We start from the raw sequence: 14759 nt of genomic DNA on the forward strand, positions 1-14759 counted from the left end.
TTCCTCATACCTTCTCTTCTCCTTCTCTTCATCTCCTCAAACTAATGAATTCTTCTATCTGTGATCTTCATTTCTTCTTGTTAATTACTTCTAATCATATTGTTCTTATGATGTACATTTGAATTTCTACATGGTATCATAGCAATAGAAGTATGAGAATCTGTATTCTGACAATCTGTATTGAAACAAGCTTTGTGTTGGGAATAAACCCCGTAAAAATAGTATTCACGGTATTAGTGATAAACGCAGAACACTAAGTTATTGTTAAATCAACAAGAATAGAAATGCAGCAATAATGACACCAAGATTTTCGTGGAAACCCTTCTGAATAAGGGAAAAAACCACGGCCAAGAAGAGCAACTGATATCACTATAGCGAAGAATTTTACACTGTGTAGTAACGAGTAAAAAATACTCCTAAGACCACTACACCCTCAAAAGAAATAAACACTCTTTTGCTTTTTCCACCTCACCACAATATCTCTCACACTCTATTTTTCTTCACAAACTATTTTCTTATAGTTTATGGAATATCTTGCTCTCTCTTTTCTCTCTTTGTTGGTGTGTAGAAATGAGAGTTAAAGCTCTCCTTTTATAGCCAAAACTTCACTCTCTAAAGCCTACAATATTTGACAATTTACACACCCTTTTCACAATTTCAACAAGGTTGGCTACCAAACCAAACCAAGTCAACAAAATTGGCTACCAAATCATTTGAATGAGATGGACATCATATCAATCTCCCCCTCCAGTCTCATTCATCTAGAGGAGGTAGCACTATCTTCTAGTTTGAGTGCATGCCGACAAGTTCTTTGCATAGATCGAACTTGTCTCTTGGTACCACCTTGGTCAACATATCTGCAGGATTTTCACTCGTGTGAATCTTTTTGACTTGAAGTGATTCGTTCTCCACTTGCTCACGAATCCAATGATATCTGACGTCAATGTGTTTTGTTCTCGCATGGTACATGGAGTTTTTGCTCAGGTCTATTGCACTCTGACTGTCGCAATAGACAACATACTCCATCTGTCGCAATCCAAGTTCTTGAAGAAATCTCTTGAGCCATATCATCTCTTTGCCAGCTTCAGTAACCGCAATATACTCCGCTTCAGTTGTAGATAGTGCGACACACTTCTGCAACTTCGACTGCCATGATATAGCTCCCCCTGAAAAAGTAAACAAATATCCAGTAGTGGATTTTCTGTTATCAAGGTCACCTGCCATATCAGAATCTGTATAGCCCTTCAAAATTGGATTTGATCCTCCAAAACATAAGCATTCACGTGAGCTTCCTCTTAGATACCTGAGTATCCACTTTACAGCTTCCCAATGCTCTTTTCCTGGATTTTCGAGAAATCTGCTAACAACACTGACTGCATGAGCAATATTTGGTCGAGTGCATACCATTGCATACATCAAACTTCCAACAGCAGAGGAATAAGGAATCTTGGCCATTCTCTCTTTTTCCTCCGTTGTTGTTGGACACATCTTCTTGCTCAACTTCAGATGACCAGGAAGAGGTGTGCGAACCAACTTAGCACTTTTCATATTGAAGCGCTCCAGTACACGTTCTATGTACTTCTCTTGTGACAAGTAAAGCTTCCTTTCGTTTCTCGAACGAGTAATTCTCATGCTTAAAATCTGCTTAGCATGACCCAAGTCTTTTATTGCAAAAGACTTATTCAACTGTTTCTTCAACTCGTCAATCTTAGAAGAATTACTGTCCACAATCAACATATCATCCACATATAGCAAGAGGATGATAAAATCGTCATCAGAAAATCTTTGTACAAACACACAATGATCTGAAGAAGTCTTCTTGTAGCCTTGCTCCCCCATAACAGACTCAAACTTCTTGTACCACTGTCTGGGAGCTTGCTTCAATCCATATAGACTCTTCTTAAGTTTGCATATAAGATTTTATTTACCTTTTTCCTTGAAGCCTTCAGGTTGTTCCATATAAATCTCCTTTTCTAAGTCACCATGAAGAAAAGCAGTCTTCACATCCATCTGCTCAATATCCAAATCAAGAGTGGCAGTCAAACCAAGAATTGTCCGAATGGAGGACATTTTTACGACAAGAGAAAATATTTCGTCAAAGTCAATACCTTTCCTTTGACCAAATCCCTTGACAACCAATCTAGCTTTGTATCTGGGCTTCAAACTATGTTCTTCAGTTTTAACTTTGAATACCCACTTGTTCTTCAAAGCTCTCACGCCCTTAGGCAATTTCACCAACTCATAAGTATGGTTCTCATGCAGAGATTTCATCTCATCTTGCATGGCTTCAATCCATTGATCCTTGTGCTCATCTTCTATAGCCTCCGCATAACATTCAGGTTCTCCCCCATCAGTTAGTAATACATATTCATTGGGTGAATAATGGGAGGAAGGAGTACGAGGTCTAGAAGACCTCCTGAGTGGAATATCTAACTCGTCCACAGTTTCGTGAGTAGGAGCATCTACCTCATCAACATTAGCATTGTTATCCCCATCACCATCAATATGTTGATCTGGAATATGGTTCTGGTATCACCATCATCATTGAGCCCACCAGTGTCATCCCCATTTGTATGAGGAACTTGATCAAGATTAACTAAACCTTCAGAACTTGAAGATTTTAACTTCTCTTTGTTAATATCTTCAATGGTTTGATCCTCCACGAAGATAACATCATGGCTTCTCACAACCTTCTTCTCAATTGGATCATATAGCCTGTAACCAAACTCATCAAGGCCATAACCAATGAAGATGCACTGCCTTGTCTTGGCAGTTAATTTTGACCTCTCATCTTTAGGCACATGTACAAAAGCTTTGCAACCAAACACTTTCAAGTGGTCATAGGAGACATCCTTTCCATACCAAACTTTGTTTGGAACATCACTTTGCAAAGCAACCGCAGGGGATAGATTAATAACATGTACGGCGGTCAACAAAGCCTCACCCCAAAAGGAATTCGACAACTTTGCTTCAGAAAGCAAACATCTGACTCTTTCCATCAATGTCCTGTTCATCCTTTCTGCTAAACCATTAAGCTGAGGAGTCTTAGGAGGAGTCTTCTGGTGTCTGATACCCTGTTGTTTGCAGTATTCGTCAAACGGTCCACAATATTCACCACCGTTATCAGTACGAATACACTTCAGCTTCTTTCCAGTTTCTTCTTTCAACTGAAGCCTGAAACTGCTTAAAGACACCCAACACTTGGTCTTTAGTCTTCAAGATGTAGACCCAAAGTTTCCTTGAACAATCATCAATAAAGGTAGCAAAATAAAGTGCACCACCCAAAGTTCTTGTCTTCATTGGACCACATAAATCTGAATGCACCAACTCAAGCAACTCTGTCTTTCTTGAAGGAGGATGAGACTGGAAAGAAACTCTTTTTTGTTTTCCAGCCAAGCAGTGCTCACATTTTTCTAATTTTGCACTTTCAAAATTTGACAACAATTTCTTCTTGGCCAGAACATTTAGTCCTTTCTCGCTAATGTGGCTAAGCCTCTTATGCCATAACGTTGAAGAGTTATGGCTCTCAACGGCATTCACCATATCAACACAGGTAGAGGCCGTAGTCCAGTATAGACCACGACGCTTTTCCCCACGAGCCACAATCATGGAGCCCTTAGTGAGCTTCCACTTTCCAGCACCATTGGTACTGACATATCCCTCATCATCCAAAACACCAACAGAGATCAAGTGCAAACGAACATCAGGTGCATGCTTTACATTGTTTAAAACTAGTTTAGTTCCAATACTAGTTTCCAAACAAATCGTTCCAACACCAGCCACCCTAGATACAGTCTCATTACCCATACTCAGAGTTCCAAAGTCACCCTGAGTATATGATGAGAAAAATTCCTTCCTTGATGTCACATGAGATGCGGCACCACTGTCCACAACCCATCTTGACTCATCACAAGCAATATTTATCAGATCCGCATCAAGGACTGTAACAAGATCTTTTGTAGTGATGGTGGCCACACGATTGCCATCAGAGATCAAGTGCAAACGAACATCAGGTGCATGCTTTACATTGTTTAAAACTAGTTTAGTTCCAATACTAGTTTCCAAACAAATCGTTCCAACACCAGCCACCCTAGATACAGTCTCATTACCCATACTCAGAGTTCCAAAGTCACCCTGAGTATATGATGAGAAAAATTCTTTCCTTGATGTCACATGAGATGCGGCACCACTGTCCACAACCCATCTTGACTCATCACAAGCAATATTTATCAGATCCGCATCAAGGACTGTAACAAGATCTTTTGTAGTGACGGTGGCCACACGATTGCCATCTTCTTTCTGTTCTTCCTTGTCTCTATTCTCCTTTTTTAAAATCCGGCAGAACTTCTTTGTGTGCCCTTTCTTCCCGCAATGATAGCACTCAATATCTTTAAGTCTGCTTCTGGATTTGCTTCTATTATGTTCTCTATTTTGAGAACCCCGATTCTTGCCTCTCCCCCTAGAGTTAGTCACCAAGACATCTGATGAGGAGGAACCCTGAGATTTTCTTCTCATCTCTTCATTTAGAAGGCTGCTCTTGGCAAGATCCATAGAGATCACACCATCCGGAGCAGAATTTGATAATGAAGTTCTAAGAATTTCCCAAGAATCTGGTAGGGAACCAAGTAGAAACAAGCCTTGAATTTCTTCATCAAATTTAATGCCCATAGCAGATAACTGGTTCATGATCCCCTGAAAATTATTCAGATGATCTGTCATCGCGGAACCATCGTGGTATTTTAAACCCAACATCTGCTTTATCAGAAACATCTTGTTGTTTCCAGTTTTCCGAGCATACAAACTTTCAAGGTGCTCCCATAGGGTCCGAGCATGTGTCTCCCCAGAAATATGGTTCAAAACATTATCGTCAACCCACTGTCTAATAAAGCCGCAGACCTACCTGTGTAACAGATTCCACTCTTCATCTGATTTATTATCAGGCTTTACAGTGGCGAAGACAAGTTGATGAAAATTCAAGACATAGAGCAAATCTTCCATTTTGCCCTTCCAAATGGCATAATTTGTGCCATTCATGGTAACCATTCTACTAGTGTTGGCTTCCACCGTTTATCACAAATACAAATACTATTTATTAGGAGACCAAAGTAATTCTTTTTTGATGTGGAAGTTCAGACTGTGCTGCAACCACAGAGCATACTCAGACAGAACCTTGGCTCTGATACCACTTGTTGGGAATAAACCCCGTAAAAATAGTATTCACGGTATTAGTGATAAACGCAGAACACTAAGTTATGGTTAAATCAGCAAGAATAGAAATGCAGCAATAATGACACCAAGATTTTACGTGGAAACCCTTCTGAATAAGGGAAAAAACCACGGCCAAGAAGAGCAACTGATATCACTATAGCGAGGAATTTTACACTATGTAGTAACGAGTAAAAAATACTCCTAAGACCACTACACCCTCAAAAGAAATAAACACTCTTTTGCTTTTTCCACCTCACTACAATATCTCTCACACTCTATTTTTCTTCACAAACTATTTTCTTATAGTTTATGGAATACCTTGCTCTCTCGTTTCTCTCTTTGTTGGTGTGTAGAAATGAGAGTTAAAGCTCTCCTTTTATAGCCAAAACTTCACTCTCTAAAGCCTACAATATTTGACAATTTACACATCCTTTTCACAATTTCAACAAGGTTGGCTACCAAACCAAACCAAGTCAACAAAATTGGCTACCAAATCATTTGAATGAGATGGACATCATATCACTTTGTTGGTTAATATCAATCATCTGAAGATATGACAATCAATAATTCTGAGAATCTGGGAACTATGACTGGTACTTCATCATTTGTTCTTCAAGTTGATGCAAATAGAACTCAATCTGCACCTGGGGCCATACCAATCATGGATCATAATCATTCTCTATATCAACACTCGATTGATGTAAGTGGCATTTCTCTCATCTCCTTACAATTAACTGGTTCAGAGAATTATTCTTTATGGAGAAAATATATGAGAATAACTATGATAGGAAGAAACAAGTTGGGACTTGTTGATGGCTCTTGGAAGAAAGAAAGTTTTGGAGAATAATTCTAGTACCAGTGGGAGAAGTGTAATGCTGTAGTCCAATCTTAGATAACAAACATTGTGTCAAGTAATTTGTTAGGGGGGAATGTTGTATGCATATAATGCTCAAGATATTTGGAAAGATCTGAAAGAAAGATTCAATAAGGTGGATGGATAAAGATCATTTAGCCTACATCAAGAAATTGTAAGACTAACTCAAGAAACAATATCTGTGGCAACTTACTTCACAAAGCTGGAGGAGATTTGGGTTAAATTAGAGGCACTAGTGCCACTACCAGACTGCAAATATGATAAGTCAAGGGAATTTGTAGCATATCTTCAAAGATAGAAATTATATCAGTTTCTAATGGGGTTGAATGATAACTATCTACAAGCTAGAAGTCAGATACTTCTGATGACACCACTACTCTCAGTAAACCAAGCATATGCTATGATAATCAACGATGAGTCACAAAAGGCTATGGGAATAATCTCCAGCTCAGTTGGTCTATTAGGTACTACGCCTACTCTTGATCCTACTGCTATGTACTCTAAGACAGGATATCAAGGTCAGAAGTTCAGAAAAACAAACAACTTGTATTGCGATCACTGTAAGATGAGAAATCACACTAGAGAAAATTGTTATAAACTGAAAGATTATCTTCAAGAATCCAAATCAAAAGTAAGGGAGGACCACGTGGTTCATCTGCTGCTTACAATGTGTTCTCAGAAGAAGCTAGTGATCAGTTGACACGACTTGATAATCAAGAGAACATAAAGCCAACAGAATACACTATATAGACGCACCTGCACAAATGGTTCAAATGAATCAGCTCCCAAGATAAATAACTCAGACTGGAGCATGTGCTTTCACTCAGTCTCAATATGAACAAATTGTGCAACTACTTAATCAAAGTCAGCAGCAAAGTGCAAATTCCTATACTACTTCCTCAGCCAATGTAGCAGGTAAAGAAATAGGTATTAGCAACAGTAAGACAATGCTAGTGTCAAAAATCCTTAGAAACTTGATTATTGATATTGGTGCCACAAACCATATGGTATCTGATATAGGTATGTTAAACAAAGCATCTCTATTAAAAAGTACAAATTCAAAAAAATGTGCAATTACCAAATGGTGATGTATCACAAGTAACCCACATTGGCTCTAGCACAATTTCTGATAACAATACTCTAACTAATGTATTTCTACTGCCTCAGTTCAAGTATAACCTTATGCCAATCTCACATGCAATAAAATAATTAAACTATGCAGTTACCTTTTATCCTAACTTTTATGTGTTTCAGAATCTTTGCAATGACAAGATGAAAGAGATTGGCAAGGAGAGTGAAGGCCGATACCTGCTATTAAACAAGTCTACAGGAAAACTTGGAGAAACCAATCTAAAAGTGCATCAAGTTACTGCTGTTAGTGAAGATGAAATAAAACTGTGGCATATGAGATTTGGCCATGTATCTAGTACTACCTTAAATAAAATACTACCTGATAATAATAAGGTTATAGCAGAAACTATTAAGAAGTGTAGTATATATTCATGTGCTAAACAATGTAGACTACCTTTCCCTACTAGATCAAGTAAAAGTTTTGCTAAATTTGATCTTTTTCTAATGTGTACGGGGACCTTACAAAATTCAAACCTTTGATGGAAACAAATATTTTCTAACCATAGTAGATGATTTTACTAGAATAACATGGGTCTATTTGTTAAAACTGAAATCAGATGCCAGTACTGTTATTTTATTCTTTCTAAAATATGTTCAAACTCAATTTAATGTCATGGTTAAAGTTGTTAGATATGACAATAGTACTGAGTTCTTAAATGATGTGTATAACTGTCACGATCCCGATTCGTCCTCCGTGAACCATCGTGATGACACTTAGTCTCTACGACTAAGTAAGCCTATGCAGAAGATAAGCTAAATTTGCGGAAGAAAATAATTTAAAATAGAAATAGAGTAATAAAACAGCTTTAAAAGTGCCATTCGACATACACAATATTAACTCTTAAAACCAATACATTTTTCCAAAACCCGAAAACCCATGAATCACAAGCTAAGAGATACATAAGAAGCTCTAACTCCAGAAATGTTTAACCAAAAGGGGAATACTAAAGGGCTATACTATTATAGAAAGATAGAAAGGGACTCCTCGGTCTGCGGACGCGACAGATATACTTTGAAGTCTCTACAGAAGCGCCTCGCCTCAAGGATGATAAGATAAAGTGAAAGTACCTGGATCTGCACATGAAAAACATGTGCAGAAGGGGTATGAGTACACCACATCGGTACTGAGTAAGTGCCAAGCCTAACCTTGGTCGGGTAGTAACGAGGAAGGTCAAGGCCCTACTGAGGTTAAATAAAATACAAAGTATAACAGTATAGAACAAGACAGTATAACTAAGTGCAATAGTAAGAAATAACATAGAATAGAAAGAACAACAACAACTAGAACAGATGCAAAATAATCACCAAAGGAACACGGCTCAACACAGAGATAGCAACCGGGGATCTACCAGGATATCGTCCTGTAGCCCCCAAATGCAAATGTCCAGTGGATCTCTCGGGTTTCGTCTCGTAGTCCAACTCATAGTGCGCAGGGATCTACCGGAATCCCGTTCCGTAGTCCCCAAATGTAAATACCCAGTATTGGGGGAATCTACCAGGTGCACTCCCGTAGTTCCATATAACTGTGCAGGTGATCCACCGGAATCCCACATCCGTAGTCCCAAATAAACAGATAAAGGGGATCTACCGGAATCCCACATCCGTAGTCCCAAATAAACAGGCAAGGGAGATCTACCAAAATCTCACATCTGTAGTCCCAATGTAAATACACAACAACAACAGAAAAAATATTCAGCAAATGTCAATTTCATATTAAGGCAAACATGTAATTCTAGTCTAGCATGCTGCAAAGAATTTAGGTAAAATAATTTGAGCAAATAAAGCAATTAGATCACTTAGACATGCTTTCCTAAGCTAACAACAGGCTTAAAGTGCAAATAATATAAACAAGAAAGGAAACATACTAGCAATTACTTAATGAAAATCGAACTTCCAATAATTAGCACAAGTACGCACTCGTCACCTCACGTACAAGGTATTTCAATTACCAATTATACCAAATCCTAAGGGGAAGGTCCCCCACACAAGGTTAGGCAAGCCACTTACCTCGAACCGGCTCAATAATCAACCCGAAACCACGCTCTTGCCATGAGTACTCGACTCCAAATGGCCCAAATCTATTCAATTCAATTGCATAATATAAATAACACTTCAATTAACTGACTCTGTAAAGAAATTCTAAGCTAATACGCAAAATTAGGTAAAATGACCAAAACACCCTTCGGGCCCAAATCTCGGAATCGGGTAAAATTTATATTTTCAGAATCCTCATACTCTCATGAGTTCATGTATACAAAAATTATCCAAATCTAAGGTCAAATTCCCAATCAAATGTCGAATTTTAGGTCTAAGAACTTTCTTCCAACTTTTCCCCAATTTTCATCTCCAATCCAAAATTAAATGATGAAACTAACTATAGATTGATGGAATATAACTAGAAAGAGTTAAAAAATTGTTACCCAATGATCTCCTCTTCAATTTCCTCTTAAAATCACCCTCTCCCGAGCTCCAAATCGAATTTTTAACTTTTGAAACTAAACCCTCGAAATTTCCTATTTCTGCCTAGCTTTTACCGCATCTGTGGTTCTGGGACCGCTTTTGCAGTCCCGCTTTTGCGAAACAAGGGTCGCTTCTGCGACTTCTCACTTAAATCCAGCTTCCGCATCTGCGATTTCCCGTCCGCAGATGCAGTACCGCTCATGCGGAGAACCTACCGCTTCTGCGGCTCTTGCTTAACCTCTCCCATTCCGCTTCTGCAACCACAAAGCCACTTCTGCAGCGTCGCACATGCGGGACCCAAACCTCAGGTGCGGTTATGACAGAAAACCAGTTGAAGCTGCAACTTCAAAACTCCAAAATTCTTCCGTTAACCATCCGAAATCATCCCGAGGCCCCCGAGACATCAACCAAACCTACCAACATATCTCACAACTTCATTCAAACTTGTTCCAACCTTCGGAACACTCAAAACAATATCAAAACACCTATTTTTCATTGGATTCAAGCCTAAGAATCCCAAAAACTCTAAAAATACGCTTTCGATTAAAACGTCTATCAAACCTCGTCCGAATAACCTGAAATTTTGCACACATGTCACATTCAACACTACGGAGATACTCCAACTTCCGGAATTCTATTCCGACCTTCGGATCAAAATCTCACTATCGAACCGGAAACTTCAAAATTCGACCTTTCAGCTTTTCAAGCTTAAACCAGCTACGAACCTCCAAAACACAATCCGAATACGCCCCTAAGTTCGAAATTACCCAACGGAGTTAACAGAACCATCAGATTTTCATTCCAAGGTCGTCTTCACACTGTTCCAACTACGGTCATCTTTCCAACACTTAAGCTCTCATTTAGGGACTAAGTATCCCAAAACTCTCCAAAATTCAAAACCGAACATCCCGGCAAATCAAAATAGCAGAAATAAACTTGGAGAAAGCAGTTAATAGGGGATCGGGGTGTATATTCTTAAGACAACCGGCCGGGTCATCACATCAACAATATATTCAAACAATTAGGTATAATGCATCAAAAGTCATGTGCCTATACACCTTATGCAAAATGTTATAGCAAAGAGAAAACATAGACACATTCTAGAAATAACAAGAGTAGTCAGGTTTCAAGAAAATATTCCTCTAAAATTTTGGGGACATTGTGTTCAAACTGCTGTGTATTTGATTAATAGGTCGCCTTCATCTGTGATTAAAGTATCTCCATTTGAAAAGATGTATAACATGAAACCTTCATTCAATCACCTAAGAGTAATAGGATTCCTATGCTATGCCAAGAACCTTGCTGAAACTGATTAACTGCAACCAAGGGCAATAGTTGTTGTACTGATGGGATACTAAGAGGTACAAAAAGATTATACTTTATATGATCCAATAACAAATATTTTTTTCAACAGGGTTGTTAGTTTCAAGGAAGATGATTTTCCATTCAAATGGAGTACTACTGAGATTCCAATATTCACCATGATTGAGATGGCTTCAGTAGATGAACACCTGCCAAGTCTGGAACTACAAAAGTGTTCTGACATGAGAGTGAATGAAAACAATGAGATAACATAACATGAGATAGCAAAATAACCATCAGCTATGAGTCCATCATTACCTCCAGCTCAATCCAATCTAGAAACACAATCCACTCTAATACAGCGCACTATAGCACCAGCAACTCAACCATTTCTCACAGCCTATGTCAAGATCAAACCAAGAGCTGAACCCACTAGGAAGTCAAAAAGAACTTCAACCACCTATATGGAGGAAAGACGTCATATCTCTTAGTCTACATAACAGTACCACTTATCCAATCTCAAATTTCATCTCCTATGACAAAATCTCACAAAAATACAGTACTTTTCTATCAGCCTTCTTATCTATTACAGAACCTCACTCTTATGCTGAAACATCTCAAGATCCAAATTGGATTGAAGCAATACATGATATAGCACAATAACCATCAACTATGAGTCCGTCATTACCTCCAGCTCAATCTAATCTATAAACACAATCCACTCCGATACAGCGCACTATAGTACGAACAACTCAACCTTTGCTCACTCAGCCTATGTCAAGATCAAACCAAGAGCTGAACCCACTAGGAAGTCAAAAAGAACTTCAAAGCCACCTATATGGAGGAAAGACGCCATATCTCTTAGTCTACATAACAATACCACTTATCCAATCTCAAACTTCATCTCCTATGATAAAATCTCACCAAAATACAATACTTTTCTATCAGCAACCTCAGTCTTATGCTGAAGCATCTCAAGATCCAAATTAGATTGAAGCAATACAATCAGAGATCAATGCACTACAAGAGAATAACAAATGGGAGATTGTAAGCTTGCCAAAAGGGAAGAAACCAATTAGTTGCAAATGGATATACAAGATTAAGTATAAAGCAACATGTGAAGTAGAAAGGCTTAAGGCAAGACTTGTAACAAAAGGCCACAGTCAACAAGAAGGCATAGACTACCATGAGATATTTTCTCCTGTAGACAAGATGGTGACAGTGAAATCGATCCTATCTATAGCAACTTCATCAGGTTGACATATATACCAAATGGATGTGTATAATGCCTTCTTACAAGGAGAACTCACTGATTGAATATACATGAAATTACCACAGGGATTTCAGAGTCTTGGGAGTGTGTAGACTCATAAAATCTATCTATGGATTAAAAGAGGCACCAAGGCACTGGAATGCAAAATTGATAGAAACTTTGTTGAGTTTGCAGTTTACTCAGTGCCAGTTTGATCATTCCCTATTCATCAAGAGGACAGAAAAAGGCATTGCAGTGGTTTTTATTTATGTTGATGACATGTTGATAACAGGTGATAGGTTGGATCTTATAGAGGACACCAAGAGTGTATTACAGAAAATATTTAAGATGAAGGACTTGGGAGAATTAAAAATACTTTCTAGGGATTGAATTTGCAAGATCAGATAAAGGAATCCTAATGCATCAAAGAAAATATGCATTAGAATTAGTGTTTGAACTTGGAGCAGACGAGAGACGATGATCGAAGTCAGACTTGAGTATGGGACGAGAACTCGCTCATTTTGATCCCCTTGTTGACCAAGCAAGGTCGCACTGAGACTGAGAACACCAACGGAACACTCTCTTACCCCCACTGACCAGCTAGTGTGCAATGACGACCGGCCCGCAAGCTACTCGATTTTTTTTCTTAGCTGCTCTGGATTCTATTCTAGATGCTACTTACTTACATATGATGTTTTATTTCACAGGGTAGCCCATCTATATAGCATAGCTGAAAGCGGACAAAAAAGGCTGTTCCCATAGCGTTACGTAGGCTTAGCCCCTCTCTCTAACTAAGGATTCAATCCAGGGACGCTTGGGACTGGATTGAATCTTCCGCTTTTTTATATCAGCGAGCTAGACCCCTAAAAAATAAACCTCAAGATAAAATTACAACATTTTGTGATGTTGATTAGGGGTGGGCATTTGCTACTTCGGTACTGTATTTAAAATTACAGTTAAACACTTCGATATTCGGTATATCAATTGTGCATACAAAATAAAGAACCAAAATAGTTCGGTGCGGTTTGATATTTTCTTGTTTGATTCGATATGGTTTCGGTACGATTTCAGTATCATACCAAGTCTTTGTAGACAAAAAAGTAGTGAATTGATCAATGGAATCAAACAAAGTTAGTAGATTGAAATTTGGCAACTTCTGTTTGATGCAAGAAATTATTTATGAAAAGAGAAATGAATTCAAGCTTGAATAGCTCGATTCACCTGAATGCCAACATATCTGTTAAAGCATATTTTAGTCTTTCAAGTACATATCCCATGCTATGAGTGATTTTTTATTTTCTTACTTCTCAGGCAACACGGATCCTGAAATTCTGATTTTTATAGTGAGAATAAGGAGAAAATCTCAAAGTCAGCAATAAGAATCCTTATTCATTGATTTTAATAAAAAAGAAATCTCATTCTACTTCAGACCCTAAAAATCAAACAACAGAGCACACAAAATTACCGGTAAAACTACAGGCTCTTAGATTAAATAAAATAAAAGAACAACTAGAAAATTAATTTATCTTCCTAATTGAAGAGTAAATTAAGTTTCTACTTCCTAAATTAATTTCTTTAAGACTTATCATTGCAGTGTGAGGAATGATGAAGATTGAAGAACGAAAACTTGTTGAGTTTTGAAAGCATGAATTCTTGCCAAGGAGAGGAGTCGTGGAGGACGGAGAGGCGTCGTCGAAGACTTGAAGCAGTCGCAGGCACGCAATTGCAATTGTCGTCTTGCAACGTTCTTAATTAACACAGGGAGAACAGAGTAATATTAGTACGTACCAACTGGAGATTGTACTTACCTAGACTAAGAAAATTGACACACAAGGAGGTGAGAAGTCTGAAAGATCAGCTGATTGTGCACTTTTATCTGACGTGGCCATAACACGTGAATATTTGATGCCTGATAGACTTAACTTGGGCTTGGGCTTATTTTTATTACTAATAGTTACTGGATTATTCATGATGGGGTTGGATAACTTGGGTTGACCGGTTGGGTTATAGTTATAGTTATAGGAAATATTTTGGTATTTCAGTGTACCGAATTACCGAAAACTCAAAACTTGAATACCGAAATCCTTATTGAAGTACCGAATAAACGAAAATTTTGTATCGAATTAATACCGAAGAATCAAAGAACCGATACCGAATACTGAATTAATTCAGTTCGGTCTGATTTTCTAGTTTTTCGAATTTTATGCCTACCCCTAATGCTGATTGGCTAGCATGCCCTCAAACAAGAAAGTCTATCATAGGATTTCTGGTGAAGATTGGAAATTCAACAGTGTCGTGGGAATCAAAGAAACAAACTACAATTTCAAGAAGCTCTACTGAATCTGAGTATATAAGCATGACTTCGGCAATAGTAGAGCTGACATGGCTATTAGGAATGATCGAAGAAATTGGTCTCAAGTTTGAACTCCCAGTAACTATTTACAGTGACAGCAAAGCTGCAATTCAGATTGCAACTAATCCAGTTTTCCACGAAAGAACAAAACATATTGAGATACACTGCCATTTCATAAG

The sequence above is a fragment of the Nicotiana sylvestris genome, chromosome 1 (genome assembly GCF_000393655.2).
Source record: "Nicotiana sylvestris chromosome 1, ASM39365v2, whole genome shotgun sequence".
Lineage (NCBI taxonomy): Eukaryota > Viridiplantae > Streptophyta > Magnoliopsida > Solanales > Solanaceae > Nicotiana > Nicotiana sylvestris.